At 37.3% G+C, this 21,883-nt stretch overlaps 1 protein-coding gene across 1 annotated transcript in view; it reads right to left on the bottom strand.

Moving 5' to 3' along the window:
* Positions 1-21,883, bottom strand: part of PIK3C2G (phosphatidylinositol-4-phosphate 3-kinase catalytic subunit type 2 gamma) — a 352,443-nt gene that overhangs the window by 147,339 nt on the left and 183,221 nt on the right.

The raw sequence follows: 21,883 nt of genomic DNA, 5'->3' as shown, positions 1-21,883 counted from the left end.
GAACTTAGAAAAGTCAGGAATACTTTGCTAGATAATGGGGCGATGACACGTATTTGAATACTCTGTCTGCCATGGGACAATTTCTATTGCTTTGAAACTAATTCCAATATGCTTAAATTTTATTTACTAGCATGCTCTAAAACACTAAAATTGAATAAAATAGACTAATTACTTTAAATATTGAGCTTTCTCTGATTGATTCTTTTTATCTTAGCTGGTCTCTAGTCTTCTCCTTTCCTGAAAAATAATTAGTATTCAAGGAACTGGAAGAAAATTGTGATGAGAATGGAATATTGAATATAAAAAGGATTAAATGCATAACAGTGAAAAAATACATAGATGAGTCTTATTCTGCATTTCTAATTTTGCATCTCTGTTCAACATATGTTAGAGAAATTCTAAAAAATACATTACTTTTATTTGTCTTGTATTTTTGTTCCTACACATTTTGGTTGAAAAAGTTAATTGAATGAATTTACACTTATTTTTTTCAGTAAATCTTGCTTCCTTGTCATTGTTATAAAATTAACATATCTTCTAGAACCTCTTTTACTTTCCCAAAGGAAGTAGAAACTTTGAGTGGAATAATAGCTCTTATTTACTTCTGGATAACATTAAGGAATAAACTTAAGGGGCTAAAGACGTTTTTTCAGTGTAAAAATAATAGTAGTCAATAGAACATTTACCTGCCCACCGCTTTGTTGAAATTTTGAAATGTCAAGACACATCATATAGTGAGTGAATCATGTCATTATTTAGAAGATCTAAGAAAATGAGTGTTGTTTGACTGTGAATAAAAAGCTGCAAAAGTAATCATTCACAAGTAAGACTTCAAACTCTTTTATGTAGAATTGTATAACTCTCAGATTCTTGTACTATTTTGAGGACTTTGGTAGTATACTATTTTACAGTCTACTTGAATTTCAGTGAGACAGGGAGTTGATTTGTAGAGTATTTCTATATCCCATATCAATTTTTGCCAGAATTTTTATATACTTTAAATATTGAGTTACTTGTTTTTTAAAATATTAACTTGTTCTAGTACATAAATATAATGTTATCAGCACCCTGTTGCTATCAATAGGCTAAAAATAAAAGTTATTCTGCACAGAAATCAACTTTTTTGCTAAGATAGTTAAAGAAAAGATATATATTTAGGGTTAGGGTCATAGGAACTGCCATAATTATATAATTTGTATTGGGAATACTCTTTAATCTTATTGTGTTAGAAATGTATTTGTTCTCTCATGAGCAGCAGCTAATTCAAGAAAAAAAAACCAACTCAGTTTAATTCCTTGCTAAAAATAAAACAGAGAAGGGAGATTAGCAGAGAGAATATGTGACTATGTTCTAAAAAATAAAAAAGTGAAGAAGATGCAGGATGTTTCATTATGATTATTTTCTTAGTGGAATATAGCTCATTCACAACCTGCATCCCTGCAAGATGACACGTTCTCCTGATGAGATCTGATTCAAGCTCTGTGGCTTTTCCCCCAACTTTGTGAAGAGTCTGGGTTTATACATTCCAGAATTGGAATCAGAGGTTTGAGGATAGTGTGAGAGCCACAGTCACATTTACTGGCAAGAGAAATGAACATATCGTTTAATTTTAAATAACTGCAGAAAAAGTTGACTACACAGTTTTGGGTGGAGGGTCACTCAGTTTCATGTCAATGACCTTCACGGTAAGAAGTGCTAAGCCTCTCATATCATAGTTTTTACCTATTGCCTCTGTTTAGAAGACTGTAGAAAACAGCTGGACACTCTCCCTTGAGCATTACAAAAACCTTTTTCTTTTTTGTTTTAATTTTTATTTACTGGTTTTAGTGAGAGAGGAAGGTGGAGAGAGAGAGAAAGAGAGAGAGACAGAGAGAGAAAGGAACATCAAGCTGATCAAGCTGTTCCTGTATGTGCCCTGACTGGGATCAAACTGGCCACCTCCATGCTTTGGGACAATGCTTCAACTCACTGAGCATCAGGTCAAGGCCAAAAATCTTTTTCATAATATAATGTCATGTGGAAGATGCAGTATGCCAAGTAAAAATAATTTTTTAAAAGTTATACTCAAGGGACTGACAAGTATCAAGTAAGATTTGATGTTGAAATATTGGGCTTTTCAGGTGCACGTGATGTGGCTGTTTACAAACTGTAGGTAAATCTCTAAAAGCCAGAGACCTATTTATCCTACTGCAAGATCCAGGGACAATTCAAGTTGATATCATTTTGTATATGTCATGTAATGACAACATTAAAGTGAGAGTAAATGCATAAAAACTAGATAATTAAAGGTTTTGACAGTGTTAAGTATGAGAGGTAGCAAGTGAGAATAGATGGAAGTTTAAATCAGGTGACTGAGCATATTTGTAACAGGATGCCATGAAGGTATTTGCCTAAATGAAGGGGACTGTGGTGGACTGAAAGAGACATAAGATAGTCACAAACCTCAGCAAGCATGAAATGGAGATTTTTCTCAGAAATTAGAGCCTTTCTCCGTTTCTTCATGTGCAGAGTGGGTCTGGTCCTGTGGCGAATGGCTAGAACCACAGGAAAAGGACAGATAGTTCCCATTTCATCCGTCTGCCAGCAGGATGGAAGAGAGTAATCACACAATCCCAGCCCTCCTTGCCTCCTAACTTCCTTCGGTGTAGGTCTTAATTTTAGTTCTCAGAAGCACAATATCCCACATCTTAGAAGCTGCCTTACATTTCTACCTCCTTGATTATTTCCTGTGAGTGGAGAGGGTAACAACAACCAGGAGCAGCAGAAAACTGAGCTATGCAGAAAGATGAGTGATTTCAGGTCACTGCAGGAACTCCCCTCCTCGGCTCCTGCATTTGTTACCACTTTATGTAGGGCAAAGTGTGTGGCTTAGTAGACTGATTTTTAAACACAGGTAGAGTCTAGTATGTGACTTCTTTGAGTGTATTTATTTACCCTGTGACACATAAAGGCTGAAATTCAATACTTGATACAGAATTATTAATTGTAAGATGCAAATAGTGTGTAAAGAAGTAAAAAGCATGCATTTTTTCAGTCCTTACAACTCTATTTTATTTCTCAGTGGTTGCCATTGATTTAAATATTTCCCCAAACTTGATAGATTTTATAGTTTTTGCCAAGATTGCTGTTCCTATGACTAGTTCATTCTTAGAATATTGATTTGGTTTTCAGATATATAGCACTAAACTTCTGTTAAATTTTGTACCTAAGAAGCATTATACAGACCAAACCTGCAGAAATGCAATATACTATCAATAGTTATTTTGCAATATATAGTTGTCAATAAACCATTCTGTAACAACTTTAAATATAAAACTAAATGTAATAAATTTGGAAAATAATGAAATTCATATTCTGGAGATTGCATGCATTTTTACAACACACTTATATGAGAGGGGCCCATAAGATATGTAGCTGACTTAATTTTATCCCTATACTATAATGTATACATCTTATGGAGGCCCTGAATAGGAAAACAGAACAGGACGGAGTTGAGTGCCCTGTGGCAAAAGCCACAGTGGCATCAATGACAGAAAGTACTGAATGTAGTACCAGTACCCTGCTGAACACAGCACAGTAGGGATGGAATTAGCAATTCTGATTAATCAATAGACAGGGTAGATCTCTCAAAAGTGAGCTGCTTCCCTTACCCTTTTGTCTGCTGTAAAGAAGTTTCCCTTTCTGACTTATTCTCATCTCTGCTTCTATTTGTGTGTATCATAAATATCTTTAGGAACTGGGGGCTGGGGTCATCTCATGAAACCTGTATAGGGGACTGTGAGGTGGTCTTCCCGAGGTCCCTCAGTACATGCCATCTGGTCTCCGAGTACTTACTATCTCTGTGACACATCTAATATTTATTATAATGCATTTATTACCACCTTGAAAGTATTCCTTTAGAACATTACATTATGTTTATACTTATGTCGGATAAAAAAAGAGCTGTAAAAGCAATAAAAATGGCTTTCTTTTCTAGATCATAAAAAGCCCCAAAGGGTATTTCAGAAATGATTTGATCCCACTTATTTTGGAATGATATATTCTGTTATATTGATGAAATTTTGTTATTTTATTACTAACATACTGTTGGGCAGACAAAATATATTATGCTCACTTTGTTAAAGATGGTACTGCCCACATGGAAGCCCATCACCCAGGTGATATTAATGTGTGTTGGGGACGGGCTGTGGGCAGGCAGGATCCTTGTAGCCTGGGGCTTGGTTTTAGTAACAAACTATAGAAATAATCCCTGAAAGTATAGTCTTGGGGCTTGGTTTGAGGACTAAGCCTTCCCCACCCCTTTTGATGTGGGGTGGTACAATCCCATCATGCCTCAGATAAGTAACTTTGTATTAGACACTTCCCTATTTTGTATATTGGATTAAATATTTTGATTTCTGTACTATAAAGTGGGGCAGACTGGGAGCTTGCTCTCTTGGTTCCTGAGATTAGCATTAGAGAGAAGAGCAGAGAAAGGCCACGTGGAAGAGGCCAGGAGAAGCAGCCAAGATGGTGAAGTGCTGAGTAAGAAGATAGTTTGTGCAGGGAGAAGGAAGGAGATGGGGAACAGAGGTGAATAAGTCTGGTGAGCTAGAAACCTTTGATTCTAGGAAACTCAGATAAGTCAGTAGCTTTGTGAGCACTGAATGAGTCGGTTTTGGAGCCCAGTGTGTGTTTTTACTTGCCCACCAGGTACAAGCTAGGATTAAAGATGATGGCCCACCAGTTTTTGGCTCTGTTGTTTCTTTACCGACTGTCCGAATCCAATGCAGACCTGCATGGGCAGGGCGGCTGTGATACTGGCCCTGGCTACTGGCCATACACATACTTTTTGACTCACTTAAAAATGTAAATAGGCCTATGTACCGTCTGTTGCTTTGTCCAGCCAAGTGTTTGAGTATCTAATATTCTGTCTGAGTAAATTGTTGTATTAATGAGTGTGATGGGGCAATGGCAAGATATTTTTTAGTGCTTACATTAACAAAGGGCCTGATGGCTGAGGGCAGTGAGGGAGGCAGCACATGGAGCTTCTCTGAGAAACCAAGAGCTCTGCTCTAATGGTAACAGCTAGAACACTGAAGTGAATGAACAGGAGGGAACCAGCGTTTTTAGGTGAGGAAACGTCTACATGTGCATAATGAGTGGACCTTCCTTTGATGCTTTGGAGTTGGCTACCAAAACTCAAGGCAAAAGTAAAGAGATCATAGCTATCCTATATTTTAAGAAACTGGAGGTCAGACAACTCTTCAAGGCCTGGTGAGAGATGGCCTGACTGGCCATGACACAGCAAGCATTATCTCCCCTCCTGGACCTTTGTGTGGGTTTGCAAGTGGGTTTGAAGGAAAGGGGTGTTTGGAAGTCATGGGACATCAGTCTAGTGAGGAATAGAGTGGGTCCACACCCACCCACCTCTTCTTGCAAAGTTCAGTGAAAAGGGAAACTCAAAGAGAGCCAGTTATTTGTGTACCAGAGTGAGAGACTGTTGCCTCGTTCCCAGGTTATATTTCTGCTCTTATGCTGATGTCTCTTGGGCTTACATGAGCAGGAAAAAGATGCAAGAGCAAGATGGAGAGAAGAGACAGCAAGGGAGCAGCCTGCATTCCTGCCCCCGCCCCAACTATTTGGCAAAGCAAGGATGTGAGAGTTTCTCAATGTTCAGATAAACACATTGAAGGCAATTATGTGAGACCCACTCCTTGTATAGAAAAGGACTAGGCCAAAGTGAGATCTCCAGGTGGGAAGGCCCTGCAAGGCTATCCGGAGAAGTTACCCACATGATGCCACCAGCTTTGACAGTGAAGCCACCGTGGTCCTCAATGGAAAATCAGAGACCCTGGGCAGAAAATTGCAAGTACTTGCCACATCCAGCATGAGGGCCATCTCTCTCTCTCTCCTTCCTACTGCAAACTCAGAAATTAGAACTAGAAGAGAGAAAGAAAAGAAGAATGAAACAGCAGAACAAATCCTCTACCCACTGCTACTCTCCCAGGCAAGATCGTGGCTAGTGCTGGAGAATGGGGAGGAGGTACATGTCAACACAGGAGAAGAAAATGAGATTTTAAATTGGCCCAAACTGGCAAGAGTTGTTTGATACCTAAAGGTGACCAGGAAACTGGAGTCTGCTTTGGTTTTAATTAGAGATTGTGAATAGTAAAGGCCATATATTTTTTAAAAGATTTTTTGGAGACTTACCAAGCTCAGTCAGTTTAAAGAATACTGGCTGAGACAGTTAAAACTCTAAAATTCGGTGCACAAACACATACAGCTTCAGGAAATGCACTGATTGCACTGCACAAGAGAAAAGCCTCAAAATGCAGAGTAAGGAGCCCTGGCCGGTTGGCTCAACGGTAGAGCGTCGGCCTGGTGTGCGGGGGGACCCGGGTTCGATTCCCGGCCAAGGCACATAGGAGAAGCGCCCATTTGCTTCTCCACCCCCCACCCCCTCCTTCCTCTCTGTCTCTCTCTTCCCCTCCTGCAGCTAAGGCTCCATTGGAGCAAAGATGGCCCGGGCGCTGGGGATGGCTCCTTGGCCTCTGCCCCAGGCACTAGAGTGGCTCTGGTCGCGGCAGAGTGATGCCCCATAGGGGCAGAGCATCGCCCCTGGTGGGCGTGCCGGGTGGATCCCGGTTGGGCACATGCGGGAGTCTGTCTGACTGTCCCCATTTCCAGCTTCAGAAAAATACAAAAAAAAAAAAAAAAAAAAATGCAGAGTAAGGACTGGAGAGTCTCGCACTGAAATTCTTCAGAGAGTTGGCTAAGGGTTTCCTCTTTGCCTTTCTCTGTCCCCTGGCTGCCTTCCTGGCTCTTCCAGAGCTCTATTTTGGCTTCATTGATGGACAGTCATTGTTCATCATAGAATTGTGTTCGAGAAATTGACTTGTTTCTTTAGCAATAGGTTATTACCAATGTGTATACATGGATATATAGGTATGGGTTTTCTAGTGTAATTAATAGTTTCTCATACTATTTAAATAAAATCATTAACAGATATGGCCAGTTACATATTTAATTGTAAGCTTAAATGGTATTTTTCCAAAGACACATTAGCTGTAGATGGTACCCAGTTTGTGTAAACACTTGCAATCAGGATTACTGCTATACAGCAATGATGTTCTCTTAGGCTCAGCTGAGCTGAAGGAAAATAAAAATATAGGAAGAAAGAAAGAAATTTATGTGGAGCAGGTAAGTTCCCCAGAGTAGATTCCTGAATCTATAATAATGAATCAGAGCCCTTTCCTCTCATCTTGCTGAAGTACAGTCATCCTGGGAGTCACAGGAGAGTAAATACAACTCTTCTAGTCCACTCACATATTTTCATATGTTCACGTTTTAAATGTACTGAGTAATGTGATTTAAGAGCAAAAACTCTGTCTTCTTCTTCCCATTCCCAAACATATTCACTGCTTTAGTATGTTACTTTATTCAAATTATTTTTCTTAATTAAACACCAAGCTGTGAATAGCTGTTGGTGTCGCCTCTCAAACCTGCTATTATATCTCATATGTGCTTATTACGCCTGAAGCAAAACAAAACAGGGTGTAATTTGGAAGAGGTGGCTCTCCGTGAGGCCCTCCTGAATTGTACCTCCCTTTTCTTAAATTCTAGTTTTCTCCTTTCCCTGGTCCCCAAAGAGTTCCTTTGCTCTTGCATTTCTTTCTTTGCTAAAAAACTCCACTTAGCTCTGCTCTGTCCTGGTGTGTTCTGGGCCCCTGTTCCTCCTTGCCCTTCTTCCTCCAATCACAGATGTATCTCACTGTAAATTACACTCATGTTCTCAGAGAATAATATTACATAAGAATGGAGCTGAGCCCTGGCCGGTTTGCTCAGTGGTAGAGCATTGGCCTGGCATGCAGAAGTCCCAGGTTCGATTCCTGGCCAGGGCACACAGGAGAAGTGCCCATCTGCTTCTCCACCCCCCCCCCCTCCTTCCTCTCTGTCTCTCTCTTCCCCTCCTGCAGCCGAGGCTCCATTGGAGAAAAGATGGCCCTGGCGCTGGGGATGGCTCCTTGGCCTCTGCCCCAGGCGCTAAAGTGGCTCTGGTCGTGGCAGAACAACGTCCCAGAGGGGCAGAGCATCGCCCCCTGGTGGGCAGAGCATCGCCCCCTGGTGGGCTTGCCGGGTGGATCCCGGTCGGGTGCATGCGGGAGTCTGTCTGACTGTCTCTCCCCGTTTCTAGCTTCAGAAAAATACAAAAAAATAAATTAAAAAAAAAAAAAAAAAGAATGGAGCTGAATGGCACTTGATAATCTTTCCTACATTTATTAGGTGACAAAACTGAAAAATTAAGGGACTTGCCTACAGTCCTATGACTAGGATCCAGAGCTCTTAACCATCATTCCTGTCTCTTCTCACAGCATCATATGTCTGTCGTGGGCTGAATGCTTGTGTCCCCACAAAATATAGATGTTAAGCCCTCACCTCAGTCTGATATTTGGAGGCGGGACCTTTGGGATATGATTAAATTTAGATAAGGTCATGAAGGTGGGCCCATGATGGGATTAATGCCTTTACAAGAAAAAAAAAGAAAAGAAAAAGAGAGTGGAGATCTCTGCTCTCCTGGCCACGTGATGACACAGCCAGAAGGTGTCCAATGAAGGCCTACAAGCCAGGGAGAGGCCCTCAGGAGGCAATGGAATTGATGGTTCTTCGATTTTGGACTTTCCAGCCCCAGAACTGAGAGAAATAAATTCCTGTTTAAGGTGCACAGTCTCTGTCATTTTTTATTGCAGCCCAAGCTTATTAACAGTCTCCTAAAAACCATTAAAACCTGATTTAGACAATAATTTTCTACTTGTATCACCTATGGCAAGAAAGTTAATGCTTTAGCTCTTCACTTTCCTAGTCTGTAAAATGTTGGAGTCAACGAGGTTTGGTAAGCTACCTTCCAGTTCTAGGATTCTGTAATTTTAACCTTTAATGAATTTATCAAGCATTTACTCTATGCCATGCATTTTAAGAGTATTTTACATAGCTATATTAGGTAATTCTCACATTTGCCCAGAGGTGAGTTAAGGTCAGTTGAGGCCCCAGGCACAGAAAAAAATATTGGGCCCCTTACATTAGAAAAAAAGTATAAAGTTGGGGTTTTACCAGGCCCTTCAGAAGTCGGGGTCCAAGGTGTGTGATCGGTGTACCCACTGTTAAATCTGCCTCTGCATTTGCTCCAGGTGATATGATTCTTTTCATTTTATAGACAAGGATGTTATGGTTCATAGAGGTTGAGTAACCTGCCCAAAGTCACCTGATCAGTAGACCAGGGATTCAAATTTAAGTTTTCTGACTCCAAAGCCTTTGTTCTTCACTATCATGCTGTTACAATCTCCTGATATCCTAACACAGGCATCAACTGATGACTCAGCCTGAGACTAATACCCAATCTAGGAATCCTTTTATTACCACCATCTTATTGTTTTCTTTAAGTTCTTTTCTTTTTTCTTTTCTTTTTCTCTTTCTTTCTTTCTTTCTTTCTTTCTTTCTTTCTTTCTTTCTTCTTTCTTTCTTTCTGCTCTCTTTCTCTCTCTCTCTCTTTCTCTCTCTCTCTCTTTCTCTCTTTCTCTCTTTCTTTATTTCTTTTCTTTATAGTGAGAGGCAGGGAGGCAGAGAGACAGACTCCCACAATGCCCCAACTGCAATCTACCCAGCAAGCCCCCTACTTGGGGATGCTCTGCCCATCTGGAGCTGCTGTTCTGTTGCTTAACAACTGAGCTATTTTAGCACCTGAGGTGAGGCCATGGAGCCATCTTTAGCACCCAGGGCTAACTTCGCTAGAACCATTCAAGCCATGGCTGCAGGAAGGGAAAAGAGAGATAGAAAGAGAAGGAGTAGGGGAAGGGTGGAGAAGCAGATGATCACTTTTCTGTGTTCCCTGACTGGGAACTGAACCTAGGAGTTCCACATGCTGAGCTTACACTCTACCTCTGAGCCAACTGGTCAGGGCCTGCTTCCTGTTTCTTAACCCTTAGAAATCTCATGTTCTTCAGAATGGCTTCTTTCTTTACAAACTTCCTCATTCTATTTTGTCCTGTTACCTACAAACTCCCTGTCAAAACCCCACCAGAAAGTGCCAATAGTATTTCCTTTCTCATTTTAATGTTTTTTAAACTTTTAAAGGAGAGCTTGTTAACTTAAGTATATTTTTGTGTGGAATATTTATAAGCAGGAATACTTGTCTCTCCTTTACCTCACTTACAAAAAGAATAAATTATGTGAACTCTACTTTGGGAATGCAAATTATATACCTGACACCTTTTCTCCATCTTTCCTCACTTTAGAAAAGTGAGACCACCACTGTTTTGAAGGGTTTGGCCTTCTATGGTTGATTTAAACAAGTGGTAGTGCTGGACGGGACTCAGGAAAGAGGAGGGGAACACCTTGAATTGAAAGGCATATCCCAATTGCATGTGGGAGCCTAAGAATCCTGCTGAACTATGTGCACACACAACAGATGTACCTTGAGTTAATTGGGCCTGTGGCTCCAAATAATTCTAGGTTGTGGCAAAAGAGAAATGGAGAGCCATTAAAATCAACATTTGAGCGATAATGCAATAAGTTCTACCTGACATATAATTAATGCTCAAATCCATGCTTGTGGAATTTTAAATTGGTCCAACAGAGGTCTACATTTTCCCTTGCTTTGAAAATACAATTCTGAACTGAGTTTTCTAACTCAGTTTTTTTATTTTTTTCCTTTTCTTTCCTGAATACATGTACAGTTACTTTAAAGGTAGTGTAAGATTCTTTTTCATAGAGTTTCCTTAACAAAATTTCTTTTAACACAAGGCAATTTTTTTCTGCTATATGAATGTTTCATAAAAATAGCAACTTAATAATAAAAATCCTCTTTACCCCTCAGCCTTTTGTTCTTGTACAGCCCCCTGGTGAAAGCTGGATAACCACTAGTATTGTGCAGTGAACAATCCATGTGTTTGAACACAGCCAGAGAGGAAGGCTTAGAGGTGTAAGGCAAAGCTGGCTTTGAAATACCTGTTTTCCCTTGAACCTTGGTTTCAAATCACAGCTGTGGTGGTTGCTTTGCCCTTCGATCTCCAGTCATAAATGGCATGGTTTATTCTGTGATGATATTACAGGTACCGTGGGATATTATTCATAATATTTGGACCTGTGTTTGATGTCCTGAGAAAAGTTCTGGGATATTCTTGTTCACTGTCATGAAATAGCATGTCCCCTGAAGTCAGCCAGCACTGTTAAATCCCATTTCTTTTGGCGATTCCATATAGACTTGGTGATGTTCTATGAGGCCTCTGCCACGGGTCTGGATACATTTCTGTTGAATGATGAGTTGTTGTTGTTGTTGTTGTTCAGATTGTACTTGTCATGTCTACTATATCATATGAATGTAGACAGAGTACTAGGCCTGTTTTTTTTTCCAGTGCTTTCTGTGTGACAGTATAAGTAATTTAGCAGTTCCAGGCTTAGTCTTTTATCTGTAAAGAGATGAAAATAATGCCTGTTCTACTACCAAATCTATGTTTCTGTTTAGAACTAAATTGTGCCCCCCGCCCAAGTTATATGTTGAAGCCCTAACCCATGATCATACCCCTTAAGGAGGTAAGACTATATGAGGTCATAAGGGTGGGAACCTAATCGAATAGGATTGGTATCCATATAAGAAGAGGAAACCAGGAGAGCATGTGCACAGACAAAAAGCACTGTGAGGAGCCACTGAGAAGGCAGGCTGTCTGTACTCCAGGAAGAAAAGCCTTACCAGAACCAACCCTTGCAGCACCCTGATCTTGAATTTCCAACCTTCGGAACTGGGAGAAAATAGAATTTTATCGTTTCAGCCACCCACTCTGTTATGGCAGCCCTAGTAGACTAACAGAGTTCTCAACCTAGATCTCTTTTTTTGTGATCCAGACCTTCATGTTCTTCTGTCTACAAGATATTCCTCTTGAATTTTCCTAAGGCACTTTAACCTTAAGCTGACTAATTTCATCATAGTTCCCCCAAGACCAGTTTCTTTACCTGCAGTGCTTATCTCCAAGAAAGAGATAAATTTGTTACCCTGTCCTGTTGTACTTATCATCCGAACAGCTCTCAAATCTAATTTCTCTTCTCTGCCCCCACTGACAGAATTTAATTTAGGCCGTAATTTCTTAAAGGTATTAGTGGAGTCAGCGGGCATTGATTTTGCCACCACCTGCACTTTTTTTCTATCTCAAATTAGTCCTCTTTACTTAGTCTAATGAAGTTCTGTTCTAGTGATTAAAATTCATATAGCCTTCAGTATAAAATATAAAATCCTTAGTGTACTATAGAAGGCACTTCATAATTTAGCTCCTCCACATGCTAAAGTCCTGCCTCTTACTTCCGTTCATGTTCTTCCATTCTAAACATGAAGAATGTAAATGTACTTCTATTCCATAACATATTATACTTACAATAACTTAAATCTTCTCTCCATCCTCAGGCTACAATGCTTTTGAATTGCATCATCCCATGTGTCTAAAATGATATTTCAATATGCCAACACCTGTTTTTCCTTTAATGTTTAACTTAATTAACACATTTTCTAAAGTCTTTCTTAGACTTTTCCAAACCTGAGCAGATGCTCAGCATCCCTCAGTAAGGGTTAAGTACTTCCCTGTATTCATTATTCTTATAACATTATTTATTGTGTTTTTAAAATTTGTTTTAATTTTTTACTAGACTTCAAATTCTTTCTGATAGCTCAGTTGGTTAGACCATCATTCCAGAGCCCAGAGATTGCTGGTTCCCTTCCTCCATACAGGATCCCTGGCAGTCAGAACCACTGGACTCCATCCATCTTCAGCTCACCAAAAGGCTGGACCCTACAAATCCCCCATTCCTCTTTTTCTTTTAAATCTTTACAGGACCACATCCACAAAATTTTTCCAGTCACGGCCAAACAGATGTTCCTCCTGACACCCCTCAAAACCACCACCAGCCAATCTCCCCTCCCCACAATGCCCCTAATCAGGAGGAAGTACCCAGATGGATAAACAGTGCCCCTATTCTATTTAACACAAAAAGTCAGAATATAAGGTTGGTGGATAATGGGGGAACTCAAGCCCAGGAACTTTGGCGGGGACCACCCACAACCATGCACACCAAAAGAAACTTCCCAGGAAACCTTTGGAAAAGAGCGATACTTCCACCAGCCAGTGAGATTTCACCACGTCATATTAGCTTGACCACCCTAGGGACCCTTTAAATATCTCTTACTTGGGTCACCCCTTGCAACTTCCCTGGTCTTCATCTTTCCTCAGAGCCAGGAAACCTCATCGGGCAGGAAGCGCTCTGTACTCAATAAAACCTTTTATTATTCCACACTTTGTGGCTCTGGCCCCTTCCTTCTTTCTCGGCGGGGAAAAATACCTTATAATGCCAACTTCATGTGTCTGCAAATCTCCCAACAAAGTTTGTAGCACTAAGTCTCATAAAGCCTAAATGGATGAAAAAAAGAGTAAGAGATAGCTGCCCTTTGTTATCCCTCACTTAAAAATATTTAAGAATATAGCTAGGAGGTAAGAAGTGCTGGATACACTTGTACCTAATGCTACAATAATCATTTTGTCTAATAAATTTTAAAAAACCACCTAAGGTGAATTAAGCATGCATGCATTTTTTAAAGAGAAAAATAAAATGAAATATCAGAATATACTATAAGAAGTTAAATGTGGAGCAGAGGGAGGGATGGAAGTGAGAGAAAAAGAGAATGAGAACAAAAATGAGACTAATTTAGAGAGTGAAAAATCTGAGAAGATGAATTATTAGAAAATATTTAAAGAAGCTAAAACGTTAAATAAGAGATAAGAATCCATATGATAAAAGTCAAGAGTAATATATTTAATAGCTAGTTTAAAGAAATCTCAACTATAATCTTAAATGTAATTAAAACTACAGTGTAATTTGAGTATATCAACATGTCTTTGAAAATGTCATAGTTAAAATAAACAATTTATTGCCATTAATTATCAAGTTTATTAAAGTATGTCTAAGAAAACATTCCCATTTCCATTTTATGGATAGTCAAAAGCTTAATTGCACTGACATCAAGAAAGCTATAAACTACTTTGCAAGTAAGAGCCTTTTTTTTTTTTAATCAGAAATGGGTCTCTCAGCTCCAAATTAGAAGAAATAGTTTAAGTACTAAGAGGAACCCATTTAACTCTGATTTGGAAAAAAAATGTTTGAAAATATAATACAAAAGCTTCATATAATAGCTGATTGAAAAAATTCTGCTATATGATCAAAGAGCAAATTCAACAGTTTCTAGAGATCATTTTGCTGCAAAAATAGATACAAGGATTATGATGTAATTTCAGAGAAATAACACCATGTTCTTTTTTTCTTTTCCCTAAGATACATTTCAATCATTGATTTCTTTTGTGCATTGTTCACTTTTAACCAACAAAATTAAGTCGCTCAGTTTCACATTAATACATTGACTTGCTTTCTGGTGTTTTCTGGTCATTAAGCACATGCCTATTATGTTCACAGCAACAAAGGTGAGATTAAAATTATTTTTTTTAATGTAATATATGGCAGCACTTACATTCATTGTTTTTTTATGAAACTCAATCCTTGAGAAACCAATTTCAAATTATAAATGGTTGGAAATTGTTTTTAATCACTGAATATTGTTGCTCAAAGGTCATGAAGTACAACAATTAATCACAATTTATTATTTATTATCAACAAGAAAGAAGATGTCTCAATAACTATTTGTTCCCTATAGCCTCACAAATCATGACCTCAAACTGAATTTAAGGAAACAGTGTCAATCAAATCAACTGAATAATCAAACAGAAGGACATTGAATAATTTTCTTTAAGCATTTAAAGAATAGGCCCATCATGAATTCCCAAAGGAGATGTTTCTGAAAGGAAGAAAGAAACTGATTGGCAGTTAAGAGGTAGTAAGCAGAGCTCTACAGAGAGATTTACAAGAAAAAGGGCAGTGGCCCTTATGAGAGGGTGATGTCCAAACATTTGATCATTAAAAGTGAGAAATCTATCTGCACAGAGTTCATATTTATCAAAAGTGAAATGTTCATTAAGATTCTTGACAGGCAAATCTTGTCTTACATCGGTTCCTGATTCAGGTCTATATTATTTGGCATGGTTAAAAAGTCTCTGAAAAATTATCTGTAAACAAAATTTAGAAAAACAAGCAATATTTTAAAGACTCTGGCTGAGGATAACACTAAAGAATCAAAAAGAAAGCCAATTAAGAATAAAATTTGGAAATATGCAATGTTTCCCTTGCTCTCTTGCTTCATGGCTTTGAAAGTCAGCATTTTGTGTGTTTGATTTCCACCAGGTAATTCAACTATACCTAGAATAATTCTAAAAATAGATGTAGTAGAATCAATTCTCTGCAGTGGTGTCTGAATATTTAAAATCTGCTTGCCAGCTTTGAGCAAACTGACATAGTTGTAACTTGTTTGACTGAATTGATAAATTTGTAATCAATGACTAACTGGAGAGAGTTCAGTTACCAATAACATTTGCACATGACTTTCTATCTTTTAGCATTTCAAAAATAGGACACTATGAATGATAAAAGGTCATGTAAGCTTCAAACTTTAGTTCAGTAAAAATAAAAATAAAAGGTGAAAATGAAGACTCTTATCAAATCTTTTTTTAAAGAACAGTACTTTTGCATTACTATATTAGTTTTATTAAATTAGGAACACACAAAGTGAAAAAAGAGCTTATTAGTTCTATTTGTGTCAAATGTTAATACTTTATATATGTGTGATTGAATTAAAAGTTTGAAACAGATGAAGGTGAAGGAAGGGTAATGGCGATTATATAACCTTGGGGTCATCTTAACAGAGCTTTCTCCTTTGTATGCTAAAGTAAAGTGGTTTGTTATTGAATTTTCCCCATGTGCTAATTCTTGAAACTTTCAAGTTTCTCTAAATAAATTTCTTCATCCATGTGGTTTTCATGCCATCCAACAAATGTTTATACATCCTGAAGGCAAAAACTTTCAAATATTCTTTAAACTAGCTTTATTATTTAACTGATTACATTTATTATAAATGTTACCAGCATGGATTTTTTAGAAAAGCATTTACATAATTAAAATGCAACTATCTATTTTATATATTGTAGTGTGGTGGAAGATTTCATTTTTAAAAAAGGTTCTACGAATAAAAAGGCTTAAAGCCAATACTTTTGCACCAACCTTGAAGATGTTTGTGTTGCAAGCAAGAATCTTAGTATTTCAGGATGGAATAGGATAATGCTTAAGGACGTTATTCTAATTTCTATTGACATTTTTTCTTTTCTTTTTTTTAACATGGCTAATTGAGCTCACCATTTCTTTCTCTCTACTACTGTTTAAGGGAATTTTATATTGTTTCAAAGTTGCATGAGGAATCCATATCAATAACTATATTGTTTTTACCTTTAATGTATATCTTGAATCTGATTGCTTTATACCAGTTTCATCACTATTACCTTACTCCAAATTTGGGCTATTGAACCATTCTGCCTATTTTCATCCTCACATCCTCCCACATACATATAGACATGTATAAAACCTATTCACTTCAATTTTCAACTGCAATATTCTAGCAATTTTCAACTGAGGTGCCACAAGAATCTTTGGAACATGCAATACATGACTATTTAGTCAGCGACACTGACTTCTTTTCTCTTAGATTATCAAATGCAAAAAAACCTGACAAGAAATAACACAACACAAGCCATCTGGTGTAAATAAAGCAAAATTGTAGCTATAGTTTTTGTCAGATTGAAAAAAAATTTTTTTTGGTGTGTCACAGAATTTTAATAATTAGTTTATGTGTGTCAGGAGATGAAAAAAGTAGAAAATTACTGCACTACACAATAGCGAGGAGGCTCTTAAATTGTAAATCATTTCATATTCTTCCCTGTTCAAAATCCATCAATGGATTTCTATTTCATTTGCAATTAAATCTAAAATTTTTACCATGGCCTATAATTATTTGATCCCTATGTGGTCTCATTCTTGGCTCACTTCCAACCCTCTGGCTCACTCCCATGTACCTGGCTTCCTCTAATATCCTATATATCATATAAGTTCCAGTCCTGAGTCCTGAAAGGTCTTTGTCAGGCATTCAAATAGATCCTTCCTTCACTTTACTCACATATTTGAAGAATGTCTTATTCTACCTACCAACAGTTTCCTGAACACTGCTTTCTTTTCTTTTCTTTTTTTTTTTCAGAGACAGAGAGAGTCAGAGAGAGGGATAGATAGGGACAGACAGACAGGAACGGAGAGAGATGAGAAGCACAATTCTTCATTACAACACCTTAGTGTTCATTGATTGCTTTCTCATATGTGCCTTGACCATGGGCCTTCAGCAGACCGAGTAACCCCTTACTCAAGCTAGCGACCTCAGGGTCTCAAACCTGGGCCCTCCACATCCCAATCTGACGTTCTATCCACTGCGCCACCACCTGGTCAGGCTGCTTTATTTTTCTTAATGACACCTGTCACTACTTGATATTATACATTTATTTATGTATTATTTTCTTTTTCTTCTAAAATGTAAACTCCTAAAAGCACATCTTTATTCACAACTGGGAATACCCAGTAAAAATTATATGAATGGAAAGATAACTAAATGAATGTGCATGCTTTTTCTTTTAGCCTGCTGATGTGGGTCAATATCAAAGTAAGTCATAGAAAGACTATGTACTATTTTACATTTTTGAATCATGGGATTCAAATTCACAATTCTGACATGATGTTTTTTTTTGTGTGTGGGAGTTTTTTTTTGTGTATGTGTGTGTGTTTTTAACCCAGAGTTAAAGCTAAAGCAATTAGAACTCCAAATTTTAGAAAACTTGATCCATTTAAGATAATTTTCAGTGTAATTCTATAAGCTGTTTTAAAACTGTAAAGTTCTTAAAAGACCCATGCCACCATAGTAGTTATCACAACTTATCCTGAATCCTTATTTATTTGTGTTTGTGTACCAGAGATGCATAGTAGTTAGGAGCGTCTGGAATCACACTATTCAAATCCAGATTCAGCATTTATTGGCTGAATAACTTCGGGCAAGTTATTTAATCTCGCAGTCTCATTTTCTATGTCAGGAGTATGAGGATATTAGTATAGTCTTTTCTAAAATAGCATGTTTTGTCATGTGAATTAGCTTATTTAAGATTAGTGTGTGAGAAGATGATAACATATGCAGAAGTTACATTGATTCTTGAGCAATTTTTTTTTCCAGCATGGTAATGTTTTGTGCCCCTAAGCAGCAGCAGCTGAATGCAAAGTTTAGCAAGAGTTGAATATATATATAACAAATCATGAAGAAAGAACAGTAAGTAGTGTTCTAGTCGTTTTCCAGTAGGATCCAGGTTCTCAGTTCAGAGTTGCCACAACATCTCTCAAAAAAGATCTTTATACTTGCTTCTATCAAGGTAACTTTACCTTATATTTTTAAGCTTAAAATCTTATACCTAACTTTATTATTGTTTTATTCACTTGGAATTTAACATCTTTTAAAATTGTCCTGGCATTTATTATTAAGATTTTTACTGTTTTAGATAGCACTCTAAAAACAATGTTCATAGAAATTTTGGATTGTTAACCTCAACACTTTTCCTGCCATGATCCTTATTTCTTTTAGTAACTGATTGTGTAGAATGTGAGTTTCTTTAGGAATGTATACAGCTGTGGTAAGGATTCATGAAATAATCCATGTGAAATTTACTGGAGTCACTGACACCTAGTAAATATCCAAAAAAGAATGCCTGTCCCATGCTCTTTGTGTGTGGGATCTGTGTGTACATATATAATTTTTAAAAAGTGACTGCAAAGATCTAAGCATGATCTTAAACACTGAATATCACTTCTTATAACAGTTTTGAAACTTTAACATATTTTAAAATTGATCATTGATTTCTGTTTCTAGTTGTACAATAATATAAATATTTTTTACCAAGTTTTTACTAATAAACCTCCAAATACTAGGTTATAATTTAAAATATTTACTTTTAAGTACATTAAATAGGTTGATAAGCCAGCAGGAAGATAAAGATCCTCATATGCCAAAAAATTAAAAGAAGGTAGAAATGTGGAGAGGTGAACAGGACTCTGAAGGTAGAATTTTCTCGTTATTTCTTGAACTCAAGCAACCTAGAATTTTCTTTTTCACATGGAGATAACAAAGATTGTGCCCAAAGAATGGTAATTTAGATAGAGATTTATACAAAAATCTTGAAGCCCACAGAAGTAGACTTTTAGTATAAGAATGAACTAAAATTAACTGAATTTTTTTTTATAATAAATTTTTATTAATGGTAATGGGATGACATTAATAAATCAGGGTACACATATTCAAAGAAAACATGTCTAGGTTATTTTGTCATTAAATTATGTTGCATACCCCTCGCCCAAAGTCAGATTGTCCTCCGCCACCTTCTATCTAGTTCTCTGTGCCCCTCCCCCTCCCCCTAACTCTCTCCCTCCCTCCCTCCCATGCCCTCCCTCCCCCCACCCCTGGTAACCACCACACTCTTGTCCATGTCTCTTAGTCTCGTTTTTATGTTCCACCAATGTATGGAATCATGTAGTTCTTGTTTTTTTCTGATTTACTTATTTCACTCCGTATAATGTTATCAAGATCCCACCATTTTGCTGTAAATGATCTGATGTCATCATTTCTTATGGCTGAGTAGTATTCCATAGTGTATATGTGCCACATCTTCTTTATCCAGTCTTCTATTGAAGGGCTTTTTGGTTGTTTCCATGTCTTGGCCACTGTGAACAGTGCTGCAATGAACATGGGGCTACATGTGTCTTCACGTATCAATGTTTCTGAGGTTTTGGGGTATATACCCAGTAGAGGGATTGCTGGGTCATAAGGTAGTTCTATTTGCAGCTTTTTGAGGAACCACCATACTTTCCTCCATAATGGTTGTACTACTTTACAGTCCCACCAACAGTGGATGAGGGTTCCCTTTTCTCCGCAGCCTCTCCAACATTTGCTATTACCCGTCTTGTTGATAATAGCTAATCTAACAGGGGTGAGGTGGTATCTCATTGTAGTTTTGATTTGCATTTCTCTAATAACTAATGAAGCTGAGCATCTTTTCATATATCTGTTGGCCATTTGTATCTCTTCCTGGGAGAAGTGTTTGTTCATGTCCTCTTCCCATTTTGTATTGGATTGTTGGTATGTTTGTTGTTGAGTTTTATGAGTTCTTTGTAAATTTTGGATATTAGGCCCTTATCTGAGCTGTTGTTTGAAAATATCATTTCCCATTTAATTGGTTGTCTGTTTATTTTGATATCAGTTTCTCTTGCTGAGCAAAAACTTTTTATTCTGATGTAGTCCCATTCATTTATCTTTGCCTTCACTTCTCTTGCCATTGGAGTCAAGTTCATAAAATGTTCTTTAAAACCCAGGTCCATGATTTAAGTACCTATGTCTTCTTCTATGTACTTTATTGTTTCAGGTCTTATATTTAGGTCTTTGATCCATTTTGAATTAATTTTAGTACACGGGGACAGGCTGTAGTCGAGTTTCATTCTTTTGCATGTGGCTTTCCAGTTTTCCCAACACCATTTGTTGAAGAGGCTTTCTTTTCTCCATTGTGTGTTGTTGGCCCCTTTATCAAAGATTATTTGACCATATATATGTGGTTTTATTTCTGGGCTTTCTATTCTGTTCCATTGGTCTGAGTGTCTATTTTTCTGCCAATACCATGCTGTTTTGATTATCGTGGCCCTATAATATAGTTTAAAGTCAGGTATTGTAATGCCCCCAGCTTCATTCTTTTTCTTTAGGATTGTTTTGGCTATTCGGGGTTTTTTATAGTTCCATATAAATCTGATGATTTTTTGTTCCATTTCTTTAAAAAATCTCATAGGAATTTTGATGGGAATTGCATTAAATTTATATATTGCTTTGGGTAATATGGCCATTTTAATTATATTTATTCTTCCTATCCAAGAACAAGGAATATTTTTCCATCTCATTGTGTCTTTTTTTATTTCTCTTAATAATGCCTTGTAGTTTTTGTTATATAGGTCCGTTACATTCTTTGTTATGTTTATTCCTAGGTATTTTTGTTGTTTTTGTTGCAATCGTGAAGGGGATTATTTTTTTGAGTTTGTTTTCTAATATTTCATTGTTGGCACATAGAAAGGCTATGGACTTTTGTATGTTAATTTTGTATCCTTCGACCTTACTGTATTGGTTTATTGTTTCTAATAATCTTTTTGTGGAGTCCTTCGGGTTTTCCATGTATAGGATCATATCATCAGCAAAAAGTGATACCTTTACTTCTTCTTTTCCGATATGGATGCCTTTTATTTCTTTGTCTTGTCTGATTGCTCTGGCCAGAACTTCTAGCACCACGTTGAATAAGAGTGGAGAGAGTGGACAACCCTGTCTTGTTCCTGATTTAAGGTAGAAAGTCCTCAGTTTTATGCCATTTAATATGATGATAGCTGATGGTTTATCATATATGGCCTTTATCATGTTGAGATATTTTCCTTCTATACCCATTTTGTTGAGAGTCTTAAACATAAAATTGTGTTGTATTTTATCAAAAGCCTTTTCTGCATCTATTGATAAGATCATGTGGTTTTTGTTCTTTGTTTTGTTGATATGGTGTATTACGTTAACCATTTTGCATATGTTGAACCATCCTTGAGATTCTGGGATGAATCCCACTTGATCATGATGTACTATTTTTTTAATATGTTGTTGTATTCGGTTTGCCAGTATTTTGTTTAGTATTTTAGCATCTGTATTCATTAGAGATATTAGTCTGTAGTTTTCTTTCTTTGTGCTATCCTTGCCAGGTTTTGGTATGAGGGTTATGTTGGCCTCATAAAATGTGTTTGGAAGTATTGCTTCTTCTTCAATTTTTTGGAAGACTTT

This window comes from Saccopteryx bilineata, chromosome 1, assembly GCF_036850765.1.
Source record: "Saccopteryx bilineata isolate mSacBil1 chromosome 1, mSacBil1_pri_phased_curated, whole genome shotgun sequence".
NCBI lineage: Eukaryota > Metazoa > Chordata > Mammalia > Chiroptera > Emballonuridae > Saccopteryx > Saccopteryx bilineata.
The sequence above is the reverse complement of the archived record's forward strand: the minus strand, read 5'-3'. Positions and strand labels throughout refer to the sequence as shown.